Source organism: Muntiacus reevesi, chromosome 3, assembly GCF_963930625.1.
Source record: "Muntiacus reevesi chromosome 3, mMunRee1.1, whole genome shotgun sequence".
In the NCBI taxonomy this organism is placed as follows: Eukaryota; Metazoa; Chordata; class Mammalia; order Artiodactyla; family Cervidae; genus Muntiacus; species Muntiacus reevesi.
In genome coordinates this window covers 36,712,216-36,726,149 of record NC_089251.1, presented here as the reverse complement: position 1 = coordinate 36,726,149, position 13,934 = coordinate 36,712,216, and the positions used below count along the sequence as shown (strand labels likewise).

At 40.1% G+C, this 13,934-nt stretch overlaps 1 long non-coding RNA gene across 4 annotated transcripts in view; it reads right to left on the bottom strand.

Moving 5' to 3' along the window:
- The window catches only part of LOC136164230 (uncharacterized), a 59,073-nt gene that overhangs the window by 30,962 nt on the left and 14,177 nt on the right, over nt 1–13,934 (bottom strand). For all 4 annotated transcript variants that reach the window (XR_010662324.1, XR_010662323.1, XR_010662321.1 and 1 more), the window contains exon 4: nt 377–481. This is a non-coding gene — a long non-coding RNA (uncharacterized lncRNA). The remainder of the gene's footprint in view (nt 1–376; nt 482–13,934) is intronic.

Below are 13,934 nucleotides of genomic sequence, written 5' to 3'. Positions count from 1 at the left end.
AGATAAAAAATACACAAAGATGAAAAATGAAAGACAAACTGGGAACAATATCTGCACCATATACAACTGTGAACACTTTAGCTCTTACAAATTATTTAAAAAAATACTAGTAGGAAAATGTGCAAAGGACATGACATCAATGAGTGATTTAAAAAACATATACATCTGCCCAAAAGATACTGGATTTGTATTTATAAAAGATGTTTAATCTTTAATATTTACAGAAATGTACACTAAATCATATTTATTGCCATGTCTCAGTTACTATTCAAAGTATTTTACTTGGACTAACTGATTTATTTCTCATAAAACAGGTGCCATCATTAACCCTACTTTACCAAAGATGAAAGGGGGATAGAGAAGTTAAATGACTTACCCAAGGTCATATAAGAAGTGGCTGAGTCAGAATTCAGTCCCCATCAGGCTAGCTCCAGAGTCACAGCCTCAACTACCACATTACAGTGACAAGACCACGTGTCATCTGTCAGGTGAGGAAAACAAAAAACACACCAGCCAGAGTTACTGATGATATGGAGAAACAGGCAATCCCATGCACTGCTGGTGTTAACATTCTTTTTTTTTTTTTTTTAAGTTTTTATTATTTCATCAATAAGAGGGTGTTAACATTCTTAAGTGTAGTTTGGCTCCATGAACCAACATTTTAACTGTGTGTATCCTTTAACTCAGTCATTCCATTTCTTGAAATTTATCCGAAGGAGATACATAGACAAGAATATAAAGATTACGTACCAAAGTATTTTCTAAACAATGTATATAATATCACAAATACTACAAATAAAACCTCAATGGGCATACCAAAAATCCAACAAATTCATTCAACAAATATTTATTGAGCACCACTTGTATACCTGGAGCTGGTACTAAGCTATAGGTACAGAAAAAGTAGATTAAAAAAAAAAAATCCCTATTTTCATGGAGCCTACATTCTAATGAAGGGTGTTAGGCAATAAACAAGAAAAAAAAGTAGTATAGCATGTTGGGCTAAACGCTATAAAGAAAAGTAAAGGAGAGAAGGGAGAGGGTAAAGGGAGGGGGATTGTTACAACTTGAAGAGCATTAGGGAAGGCTCTGCTGATTAGAGATGAGATAAACAGATTAAATATTAAGTAATATGCATTATGGTATATCCACACGTGGAAATATAATTCAGCCATTAATTCTATGTTCACTGACATGAAAAGAGGTCTATAACACACAATCCAACAAAAAAAGATTCTCACTATACACAAAAAATAGGTAACTATGTAAGGTAATGAATGTGTTAACCATATTGTGGTAATCATATCAAATCATCGCACTGCACACCTTAAACATACACAATGTTATATATCAATTACATCTCAATGAAACTTGAGAAAAAAAGGAGAAGAGGATTACAGAACAGTTTTAAAGAAGAAAAACAGTATTAAGGTATGGATCCATTCATGTGAAATTATTAATACATGTGGCAACATAGTTATGCTCTAAATGGGAAAGAAAACAACACAGAAAGAGGTTGATAATACAAGCAAGGGTCTAGGTTGAGTGACAGATAAGTGGTACAGGCAGCATATGTTTGTTCTCCAACCTACTCATTCACCCTCCTCTGCACACCTACGCTTTGATCCAGAAAGGATTATAAGGACAGCAGATCCACAGAGCCCCACAAGTTCATTATCTCTCCCCGTCCTCCTGCTCTTCCCAGAAGCCAGGACAGTGATAGTGTGAAAGGAATAAAAGCTTAAGATGAAGAAAAGCTGAGAGGTCATAACACAGATGGAGGGAAACCCCCAGAGATTCAGATTCCTCTACCTCAGCACACGGGAAACATCCCGGGAGGTGTATTTCCTCCCTGCAAATCTCTAGGATTTGAAGCAAGTCTATCTGATTTAGATTCTCTAGTCCAGCTCCTACTATACCCCAAATGCCTTGCAGGGCAGCCAAGAGCAAGACTGACTCATTCATAGGGTGGTGACAAGCCACAGCAGGCCAGAACACTGCCCCTGGCATACCAGTGCCCACATCTTCCTTGGAGCAGAAAATGACACAGAGCTGAGCCCTTTTTGCCCCCTACTTATCCCTCCCTCCATGCCTGGACCCAACAAGCTACCCTGGCTATGCTGTGACACCCTAGACATAAAGACTTCCCCACTGAGATTCTCAGGCCAGGTCTCCACCAAGAAAGCTGCCCAAGGTGACCAGCCATGCCAGTGTGATAGGAACATTTTCAGCTGGGATGCAGTTTCGAGTATATTCGTAGGTTCAGATATTTTGCTCTCAAATATGTGGAAGCAAGCATAAAGTCACAAACAAGAAACAGGCAACTTCCTAAAGGTGGAATCCATGTTGCTATTCCCTATTTCTTTAGCCTGAGGGTAACCATGGAGGCACATGAATAGAGATAGGGGACCCAGGGAAAGATCTGACTATTTCAAAATATTTCTCAAACACTATCTGTCACCTCTTGGATACCTACTCTATGCTAGGCCCTATGTTAAGAGCTTTCATATACTTAAACCAAAAATGACAAATTACTTTTATCAAACATTCCTATTATACGCTACTAAATTTAGACACTTAAGGGACATACAGGTCCAACTACCCAGGTGATAGCTGAATATCCACACTTAAAATTAGGTTGAGGGTAAAAATCTGAGACTCTCCTCCAGGCTACAACACAGAAGAATCACTATATTACTACTATCAGGCCACAGCCTCAAGGCCCCATTCCAGCTTCAGCTCCCTCTCCTGGGGTTTCAGAAGGTAACATCACACACACACACACACACACACACACACACACACACACACACACACACACACACACACACACACACACACACACACACACACACACACATTAGTCTGCAAGTGGAAGAAATTCTTCACTAGTGAAGAGTGTAAGGTGAATCAGAGAAAAACCAAAGCAATCATCTCTTCAGCAGAAGAGTCTCTTTCTCTCTTTATCTACCTCTCTCTAGTCTTCCTGAATATGCAGTTATTGAGCAGCTTCTATTATGCTTATCACTATAGGATATAATCATAAGACATGCCTCCTGCTTGCAAGAATTTACTCTATTTAGAAAGACAAAATCAACACACAAGAAACCAGTCATTGAAAAAGGCAACTCCAATGTATATGTAAAACTGAAGCAGACTGGCAGACACAGAAGACAAACTAGTGGTTACCAAAGAGGAGAGGGACAAATTAGGGGGTACAAACTACTATGCATAAAGTAGATAAGTAAAAAGGATACAGTGCATGGCACAAGGAATTACAGCCATTATAATAGCTATCTTAAAATGGAGTATAATTTGCAAAAATACTGAATCACTATGCTGTACACCTGACATTATATAATGTTGTAAACCAACTACACTTTAACAAAGAGGGGAGGAGCACTAAGATCTCCAGGGCAAGAGTGGTGCAAGTAACACAAATGGAGGGGTAAATAATGTTAGACAAAAGGTACACATAGGTATCTTCAATTTCGAGCACAATCTCCCCTTTTTTTGTCCTATTCTTAGTAGAAATGTGTCTCACTTCAAGAAAAATCTGATCAATGTATGACAAAACCCACTGAAAAATTAAAAAAAAAAGAGTCTTGGAAAAAGAAAAAAAAAAAGAAAAATCTGAAATACAAAAATCCAAGACATAAAATTGGGAATCATTCACTAGAAAAAAGGATTTCTTTGCTGTAAAGTTTAAGACAGATAAGATAGTAAATTTTATGTGTTTTTATCACATTTTTTAAAAAAGGCAATGTATATAGGGGTTAAAAATTTCAGCAACACAGTAAGATTAAAAAACACAGAAACAAACCTCCAGAGGTAGTCTGTTTATACCAAGTAGAGAGTCCTCTCCTTTTTTCATACAAATACCTAGCATGCCATAAACTCTTATCTTGCTAGATTTAGTTTTCTCTTAACAAGACCTCAGAGATTGCTCCATACCTGTGTATGTCTGTGTGTGTGTGAGAAGGTGGGTATATCTTTCAAACTGCTACATAATATGGTGCCATCCACCATATCAACTAGTCCCTTATCAACATACAGTAAGGTATTTTTTATCATAATGTGTTAAAAGGCTTTGCACACCAATTTTTGCACATTTTTCCCCTCAACAAAAATGTTCAGATTTCACCCTTCATAATACTTCCAAGAAACTATGCTGTGTGCTAAGTCGCTTCAGTCATGTCCAACACTGTACGAAGCTAGGGACTGTAGCCTTCGAGGCTCCTCTGTCCACCGGATTCTCCAGGCAAGAATACTGGAGTCGGTTGCCACTCCCTCCTCCAGGGGATCTTTCCAACCCAGGGATTGAACCCACATCTCTTATGTCTCCTGCATTGGCAATCAGGTTCTTTACTACTAGCACCACCTGGGAAACCCAACTATGAATGACAACTGACATTTGCTTTAGTTTGAATTTAACAGTGCTTCACTTAGGCTCATCTCTACTAGGTTGTATGTTATGGTTGTCACAAGGAATCACCAAAGATATGACTGATGAACAAATGGAATACACACACCATCCTCTGAATAATTTGTTCATCCTTCATTCTATCACCTATCTTTATAAATGGTCTGTCAATGATACAGCAGTCCTTCCTTATCCGTGTGGGATACATTCCAAATCTTGGAACCATGGACAGTACCGAACCCTATATATACTATGTTTTTTCCTATGGCATGCACAGCGTAGGTATGCTGAACTAAAGGGTGATTCACATCCTGGACAGGAAGGAGAAGGATGGCACAAGATTTCATCACATTACTCAGAACAACATGCAACTAAAAACTTATGAATTGTTTATTCCCGGAATTTTCCATTTAATATTTTCAGACCTGAAGTAACTGAAACTGCAAAAAGCAAAACCTCTGATAAGGGGAAATTACTTCTACCCTTTACTGTGTTTAATGATCAGAAAATTTAAAATATACATACATACATACACACACACACTCATTACTTAAGTAATTTTTTCTGAAAACACCTCCTTTGGGACTTCCCTGGTGGTCCAGTGGGTAAGACTCCGAGCTCCCAACGCAGGAGGTCCAGGTTCGGCACCTGACCAGGGAACGAGATCCCACACGCTGTAACAAAAAAATCCCATATGCCACAACGAATATGGAAGATCCTGAGGCTGCAACTAAGACCCAGCACAGCCAAATAAATAAATAAAAGTATTAAAAAAATAAAAATAAATAAAAAATTAAAATAAAAAAATAAAAACACCTCCTTCACTTCAGAGTCTCTGAGTCTGCTATTTGGTGTCTTTTAGAGAAAGCACAGTGAGACAGAATGACTGAGGGCTCTACAGACTCACAGGGTTTGAATCTCGGTTATTCCAAATTAATCCACTTCTCAGAGCCTCTAGCTTGGCATCTGTAGACCAAGGGCAATGCCATGTATCTCCCACATAAGGAAAATCATACAGGGTGAAAAATCCATTCAAGAGGACCAAAGTACTTTCTCTATTGAATTAGAACTGCCTGGGGAAGTCCAGGAATTGCTCAGAGAAGCAGTAAACAACAAGAAGGAATGATCAGTCAATGAGAGAAAGGGTGCCTCTGGCAGAGGTAATAACACACATGCCAAGGCTAAGAACTGTGCAGAGCCACAAAGTACCAAGGCAGGTACTAATAAGAAGGTGAAAGGCAATTTAGTCAACAAGTCCTTATTGAGTACCTCTACACACCATGCACTGAAGACAGAATCATGAGCAAGAAGGTCTTTGCCCTCATGGAGCTTACAGTGTAGTAAGAAAGAAAGAAAAACGAGTAAAAAGCAGTAAGTGGTCCAGTGGAAGTAAACAGGGTGCAATAATAATGTTGTGTTGCTTTACATAGAGAGGCCAAAAAAGACCTCCAAAATGAGATAATGCTCAACTGAAACTTAAAGGCAAAGGATAATGAGGTGAAGAACAGGGTGAATAGTTTTTTAGGCAAAGGCCCTAAAGACAGAGAACTGAAAGCAGGTGATGATACATGCAGGAGGTAAGGGGAAGAAGGGCTTGAAATGAGACTTGAAATACAGGGAGGGACCAGATCTTACTAGGCCTTGTAGGCCACAATTTGAGTCAAAATGTGCAAGACTTTATTCCAACCTGAGACATCTGGACTTGACTGTATAGGTAACACGAATACAACAAGGGATTTTAAAAGGAGAGACGAGGCTGGGTTGTTTTATAGGAGGACAGTAGAAGCTTTTCAGAGGATGGCTGCAATAGGGAGTGACAACAGTTTGGAGACCAAAAGACAGCCTACATTAGGGCATGGTCACTGTGTACAGAGAAAGAAGCATCCCAGAGGCAAATCTGAAGTGCAGCTGGCAGCCTTCAAACTCTATGCTCCATCCTGCTTTCTCAGTCCAAAGCCTAAGTCCCCAGTATATTCCAGAGCTACTGACCTGCAGTCTACCGGGTCATTAAGGCCCTTTTACCAGGTAGAGTCTGCCTCACTGGAAATGTTGCCTACCACCAGCAATGAGAAGATGAGATACACAGAGACAGTTATCCACTGTTCCCACTGGATGACAGGTGACAGTCTAAGGTTCCTGGGACCTCAGGATCCAAGTAAAGAGTTCAAATCCTTTTCTTTCCCCTTTAGGGAAGGGGTTAGGGGAAGGTGGTCAAAAGAGTCCTCTAAGTCAGAGTGTCTCCAAATATGGTCTGTAGATGATGACTGGTGTCAGAGTCACCTAAAAGGCCAATCAAAATGCAGATTCCTGGTTACCACCCATACCAATTTAATCTGGATAGCAGGAGTAAAGACCAGAAATTTGCCTTTTTTATTTTATACTGGAGTATAGCCAGCCGATTAACAATGTTGTGACAGTTCCGGATGCACAAGAGAGTGACTCAGCCGTACATATACATGTGTCCATTCTCCCAGGAATCAGCATTTTAAGTAAGTATCCAACTCCTCAACACTTGCCTCCATGGGTAATTCTGATATATTAAAGCCTCAAAACCGTAGCTCTAGGAATAAGGCTAATGGAAGAAAGCTGACTGGCAATGTCAAAACCAAGGGACCGCATACAGCCAACACTCAAGCTGGGCAGGAAATAAAGTAAAAAAGGAGTCAGAAGGGCTTATGAAATTTGAAGGCCCCCAAAGTGGTGTTGGAGAAGACTCTTAAGAATCCCTTGGACTGCAAGGAGATCCAACCAGTCCATCCTAAAGGAGATCAGTCCTGGGTGTCCATTGGAAGGACTGATGCTGAAGCTGAAACTCCAATACTTTGGCCACCTCATGCGAAAAGTTGACTCATTGGAAAAGACCCTGATGCTGGGAGGTATTGGGGGCAGGAGGAGAAGGGGATGACAGAGGATGAGATGGCTGGATGGCATCGCCAACTCGATGGACGTGAGTTTGAGTAAACTCCGGGAGTTTGTGACGGACAGGGAGGCATGGCATGCTGCAATTCATGGGGTCGCAGAGTCGGACACGACTGAGCGACTAAACTGAACTGAAAGCAGAAAATAGAAGGTAGGACATCAGAGCATGTGGATTAGAGAGCAGAGGAGTCAAAGACAGGTAGCACTCTTGGGGCAATCACTGACGATGGCCATGATCTCCAGCTGCCTTAGGCTGGGTTTTCCCAGGAAGCACTGGAAGGGGAGTGCAGAGGATTCCTCTCACACAGACCAGCTGCCTGGGCCTTGGATGTACGTGCATACAATCACTCCATTCAACCATCATAAAGGGGACAACACCCCTAATCAGTAAGTACTGTTTCTATCCCAGTGATTCCCCTTCAGCATCCACCACGATGCCAGCTATTGGTCAGGCTGTAGAAGAGCATCAGGCTACACAGAAAAACAAACAGAACACCTCTGAAGGGTAATGACTAGCCCTACTCACCAAGATTCCTTACTTGGCACATCAGAGCCCTCTAACATTGCCATAAACTCTAGGACAAATCCAGGTAAGAAACTTTGAAGCCCACTGCCTTCAACCTTCAGATCTTACCATCCATGCACACCCAGCCAGCCTTTCACTACTCTTTGCTAGGCCTCACCAAGAGAGTCCCACCCTATATTCTACACTCCCATGTTCCTCCTCAAACTTCAGAGAGAAATTCCACAGATTCAGGTTAGGCAGGAAGTCCTGAACTCCTGAGGCTAGCTCCTATGCTTAACTTGAAGGGAGGAGGTAGCCTGAAGGAGTGCTCACCATACCTGAAGGGAGTATCCTCAGCCTACCAGAAGGGAGCACTGAGATTGCTGAAGTCTTCTGTACAGGAAACTTATTAAAAATATGAGCGAGTTGAGCCTAATACATTTAAAAGGAGGGAAGGTAAGCTCCTGGGAGCAGAAATTAAAGCAGGGGCAGGGTGAGATAAGATAGGATTTCTGGGGATTTGACTTTAAATAGTATATAAAACACAAAGCAATACAAAATTTAGTTCAAACTTTTATGTGTTAACTACCTGATCCTTCCTATAATCCAACAGCTGGTTTTACACTAAAGAAGTAACAATGCTAGAAGATAATTTTAGTAATCCCAAAGATTATTTATGGCTTTAATCCTGAACTGCTTGCCTTGTCCCTTCTTACACTCCACCCATGATCCAGATTCTCTAAGCTTTTCACCTAATGATTCAGCTTTCAACTTCATCCTTGCCTCATCTTATTATCCCTAAGGCCTTTTGCTTCCTTCCTTGCTTGCTTAGGACTGCACTCCACTCTCAGCTATTCTGCCATCAAACACTCAAATAATCCACCTATTCAGATCCTCAACCTTGATCCTAGGTACTCATGCCCCCTTCATGGCCAAGTCCCCTTGGCCATGGCCAAGCATCGACAGGAGATACCCAAGCAGTGGCAGGGCAATTAAGGAAGTATGTTCTAGGCAGATTAAACAGCCTATGTAATGTCCCTACAGCAACAAAGCTTAACTGAAGAGACAAGATGAGCTGGGGAGGTCAAGGTAGAGAGTACACTATGGCAGATGATGCTGGAGAGACCAAGGACGGTCTTGAAGACATATGAAGCTGTTTTATCATTCTCTTAACAAGTATTCACTGAGTGCTTACAATGTGCCAGGCACTGTCCTGTTTTACTGCTGTAAATAAAACAGACAATATCCCTATTCTCAGGGAACTGACATTCCAATTGGTGGTAACTATAAACAAATATGTGACTAAACTAGAAAAATATCACTTATTAGCAAGTGCTATGTAATGAAATAAATAGCTGATGTGTTGGAATGTACGTATATAAGTGGCTATTTCATAATAATTAGGAGGTCAGAGGAAAGTCTCTCTGAGGAGATGACATTTAGAAGTAGGTATCCAGGGACTTCCAGGTGGTCCAGTGCTTAACACTCTGCACTTTCAGTGCAGGGGGTGTAGGTTCAATACCTAGTTGGGGAACTAAGATCCCATATGCCACATGGCACAGTCAAAAAATTTTTTAAATAATAAAAAATAAAAGTATGTGTATCTAAATAAAAAGGAATGAGCCATTCAAAAATCAAGGGAAAAAGCACACACATGCAGAGGAGTTAGATCATGATCATTCTTACATTTTATAAAGATCACTCTGGCTGCAGTGTGGAGAATGGAATGGAGGTAAAGGAGAATAAAATCAAGACTGGAGACAGAAATCAAAGTGGATACATTAAGAGGAAGAAGCAGCGGACAGTAACAATGATGATAATAACTGATACTCACACAACACATTCTAGGTGCCTATCCACTGTTCTAAGCATTTTACATACATTAATTCATATAAATCCTCTCAAATGCTATATTTTATAAATTAGAAAACTAAAGTACAGGGCAGCGCCAAGGATGAAGAAAGCAACTGGATCCAAGAAATACTGGGGAGGACAAGTCCTACGACAGGCTGGCTGTCAGCTATAGGAAGGGGAGGGAGGACCTAGAATGACTACTAGGCTTTGGGCCCAGCAACTGCATGCGTGGTGGTGCTATTTACCACGTGACAGGACATTGGAGGAGGAGCAAGAGGGGAAGAGCAGGAGCTGCATTCTGCTGAGTCTTTAAAACGTCCCAGTGAAGTTGTCCGTGTGAACAACTGGATAGTTGGTCTGGAGAGAGATCTGGGCATCATCCATGTGCAGATGGTAACTGAAGTGGTCAGAGAGGCTGAGACCACCTAGAGGGTGTAGGAAGAAAAGAAAAGGAAAAAAAGGGCCTAGAAACAGAATGCTGACTTTTAAGCCACAAAAAGTTCAATAAAAAATAAAAAAATAAAAAATTTTAAACTACATAAGAAAAAAGAAAAACCAAAAAAAGTTTTAAAAAGCACAAAAAGAATCACTGACCAGAGAAAATTAAAAATACGTTAATGTCCCTCAATAGGAAAAAAGGTAAATAAAACATAATACATCTAGTCTATGAAATACTATACAGCAGCCAAAAAGAATGAGACCTATCTTCATGTACCAATATGGAATACTGTCAAGGCACATTACTGAATCAAAGGAAGAAATACATGAATGATACATAAAATGTGACCCCATTTGTGTAAGTAAATAAAACACAAAAAAAGCACTTTAAATTTTTTCTGGGTTCATACATATGTATGAAAACACAAAGTCTGGGAGGTACATTCTAAACTTAACAGGTTGCCTCTGGGAATATAGAAATAATTGAAATAGGGGAGCAGGAGTATTTAAAATACCCATAATGTTTTGAAATTAACAGTTTTCAATGTATTCATATTTTAATTCACAATAGAAAAAGGTGCTCCAAAACTGGAAATTCATACTTGTGTAAATCATGGAAGATTTTAAATGTGGTATTATTTTGACAATGTTTTAAATTTTTGTCACGTTTTATTCTGATGAGAATTTTTATCAAGATGTTGAGTTTTTGTTTTTTGAAACTAGTCTGTCATAACATATAGTACATAATCATAGTATTTATTTTCTAACACTACTATGAATGTGTAGACTTAAATTTACTGCTAAGAGAACAATTATTTGTAAAATAATATTAAATCCAGTATTAGCAGTCTATTTCAGACACTACTTGCAGAGATCTTTGTTGCATTTTTTAAAGAACCACCCTCACTGTTGAAAGTAAATGTACTCTTCGTTTTGGTGCAGCTATTAGTGTTCTAATAAGCATGAAGTTATAAGGTGGTGGCATCAGGAGGATAATTTTGACTCCACTGGGAAACTTAGGTTTTCATAAACTTATTGGGAAAATAGTTTTCCTTGTGCTGGTGAAGTTTCTTTTTGCTATAGTATCTTTCTAAAAGAAAAGTGTGAAGGAGGAATTGAAGTCTGTACCTTTCCTCAAATGACCAGCATTGTATTCATGAATACTGTGTATCTTCCAATGAACAGTGTGGAAGCTGTTCATTTTCCAATCTCAAGTAAAAATACTTTCAAAAACTTTTTTAAAAATCTACATGTTTTGATTTTTTTAGACTATATTATTATATTGTCTATAAAAGTAAAGATCAATTTTTCAAAAAATAATGGGGGTTCCTGTACCTTCTTCTCAATTTTGCTATGAACCTAAAACTGATCTAAAAAAATAACTCAGTTTTGAAACGCTGGAAAAGAGGGAGCCTACAAAGGACATCCTTTACTTCAAATACTAAACTTTCTGTTTCTTCCACCCTCAACTGGCCTTGATGTTTAAATCTTCCTGGCTTGCCATCTCTCCATGTCTTGAAAAGTTAACACCATGCCCCCTAATTCCATGCTCTAGCCTGAATCCTTGGCCCCAGACCAAGTCTGGCCACAGATCCCCTAGACTGGACCAGAACCCCTGGAGGAGGGTGAAATGCCTAAGTCCTAAACAAATATGAGAGAAAGAGTGTGAAGATGCCAGCTTCAAAGACAGGGATCAGGTGGCCGTTCCGACCAGCAACAATCTCAAAACAGAAAAGGTACCTGCAGATCTGGAAGCAGCTCTGCAGTGCTGGGGGATGAGGCTGGGGGACAGTCAGACAAAATCAGGGGATACTGATTTTGCTGGTGTGGGATAAGCTGAAGAGATCGTCAGTTCCACTCATGAAGGTACCAAGCAAAGTGCGACAATATGATGAAAACCACATTCACAGCAAAAGGAAGAGGGGAAGCTGCATTCTATGAAGGGGCTGGGGCATGGTGAAAGGTTGTCTAGGCATATCTAGAGGAGTCACTGCAGATCAAAGCAGCAATTCCAGGAGGCACAGCGTGCAAGTTCAGAAAATTTCTGGAACAGCAGAAAGAGACTAGAGACTTGGCTCCTTCCTGAAAAGAAAGACGGTTCTACAAATGAGGAGTAAGGACACTGAAATAAAGCCTTTCCTTCTTCAATAAACCAAAGGCAGAGAAATCATGATAGATCTCTGGTGATTGTGCTCTTAACTTCCTAAGGATGAAAGACGATATATTTGGTCTACATGTTTTCCTGGCTACCCAAAGAGATGACACTGCCTAGGTCTTACCCAATAGCTGACTCACCATCAATTAGTCTCTATCAAAGCCTGCTGTGCCTCACGCATCACACAGTCACATACCGGACAGCTCTGAAAAGAAAACAATCTGGTGTGAGCTGTCAAAGTCCTCTCGGTACCTGACCTCACCCTCTGGGGTAGGTTTCATTTCAAAACTGAAAGGGACTGAAGGGCTGGGGAAATCCAAAGATCAACAGAGCCCAAGAACAGGTGGTTCCCAGCAGAAAAGGGTACCATGCTGGAATTCAAAACAGAAACCAGGCCACTGATAAGGCAGTTTATAATGTCTGTCTCCAAGCCTTCAGATGCCATTTATACATTTTCCAATATTTACAACAGAGAATGACCATGATAATCCTACTTCTGACAACTAAACAGATAATCCTCCAAGTATTCAGAAAACTTCTTGGCTTTATTAAATTTTGGAGCTTTGGGGTATCTCCAACAGCTGGGATATTGGAGGGATTTCTGAATTCTGCAGTCATTCACATGGGCCACATTTTAACAGTAAAGAATTCTATCACCTCCTCTTCCTTCTTCATCTCCTCATGAACCCTTGGAAAAACTCGTCCCACTAAAAAATCACCAATCAGTTCATGATGGCTCTCTCACTACAGCAATATTCAATACAATGAAAGTGTACCTCATTGAAAGAGTCAGTTTATTTTCTTGAGGTTCATTTTAACTACCTGAATGACCCTTAGGTAAGTCACTTAACCTTTCTGAGCTCAGTTTCTTCATCTACAAAGTAAGCGGGTTGGAAACAGACACAAGGAAAGCAATAAAACTTCCCTTAACTGAGAAAAAACAGTTTTTTAAGTCTAAAAGGTTCATCAAGTAGCAAGCAGAGTTTCTTTTTTAAAATATATCTAAGTCTATCATGATAAAACACTAAGCATAAAGAAAAAACTTAAACTTTCAAAGAGAAATGGCTATTACTTACAAAGGGAAAAGGATCCTATTGACACTGGACTTTTAATCTCAATCACTAGAAATTAGACAATAGAAAGCTGTATACTTTGTAGTGTGTGTGCTCGGTTACTCAGTCTTATCCAACCCTTTGCGACCCCATGGCCTGTAGCCCACCATGCTCCTTTGCACGTGGAATTTCCCAGGCAAGAATACTGTAGTGGCTTACCACTTCCTACTCCAGGACATATTCCTGACCCAAAAGTTGAACCCATGTCTCTTGCATTGGCAGGCAGATTCCTTACCACTGCACCATCTGGGAAGCCACACTTCGCAGAGACTAGGACTAGTATTCAAGAATCTTAAACCTAGCTAACACCATTCACACATGAAGATACAAGATACACACACACACAAAGTAAATAAATAAATGGACCTTGAAAATAGCATCTAGGCCCCTTTTCTTAAAAAAAAAAAAAAATCGCTCAAAGTGTCCTAGTCAAATTAATATTTAAGGAACTTCTTCCCTGGTGGTCCAGTGGTTAAGACTCCGTGCTTCCACTGCAGGGGGCACAGATTTGATCCCTGATATAGGAAT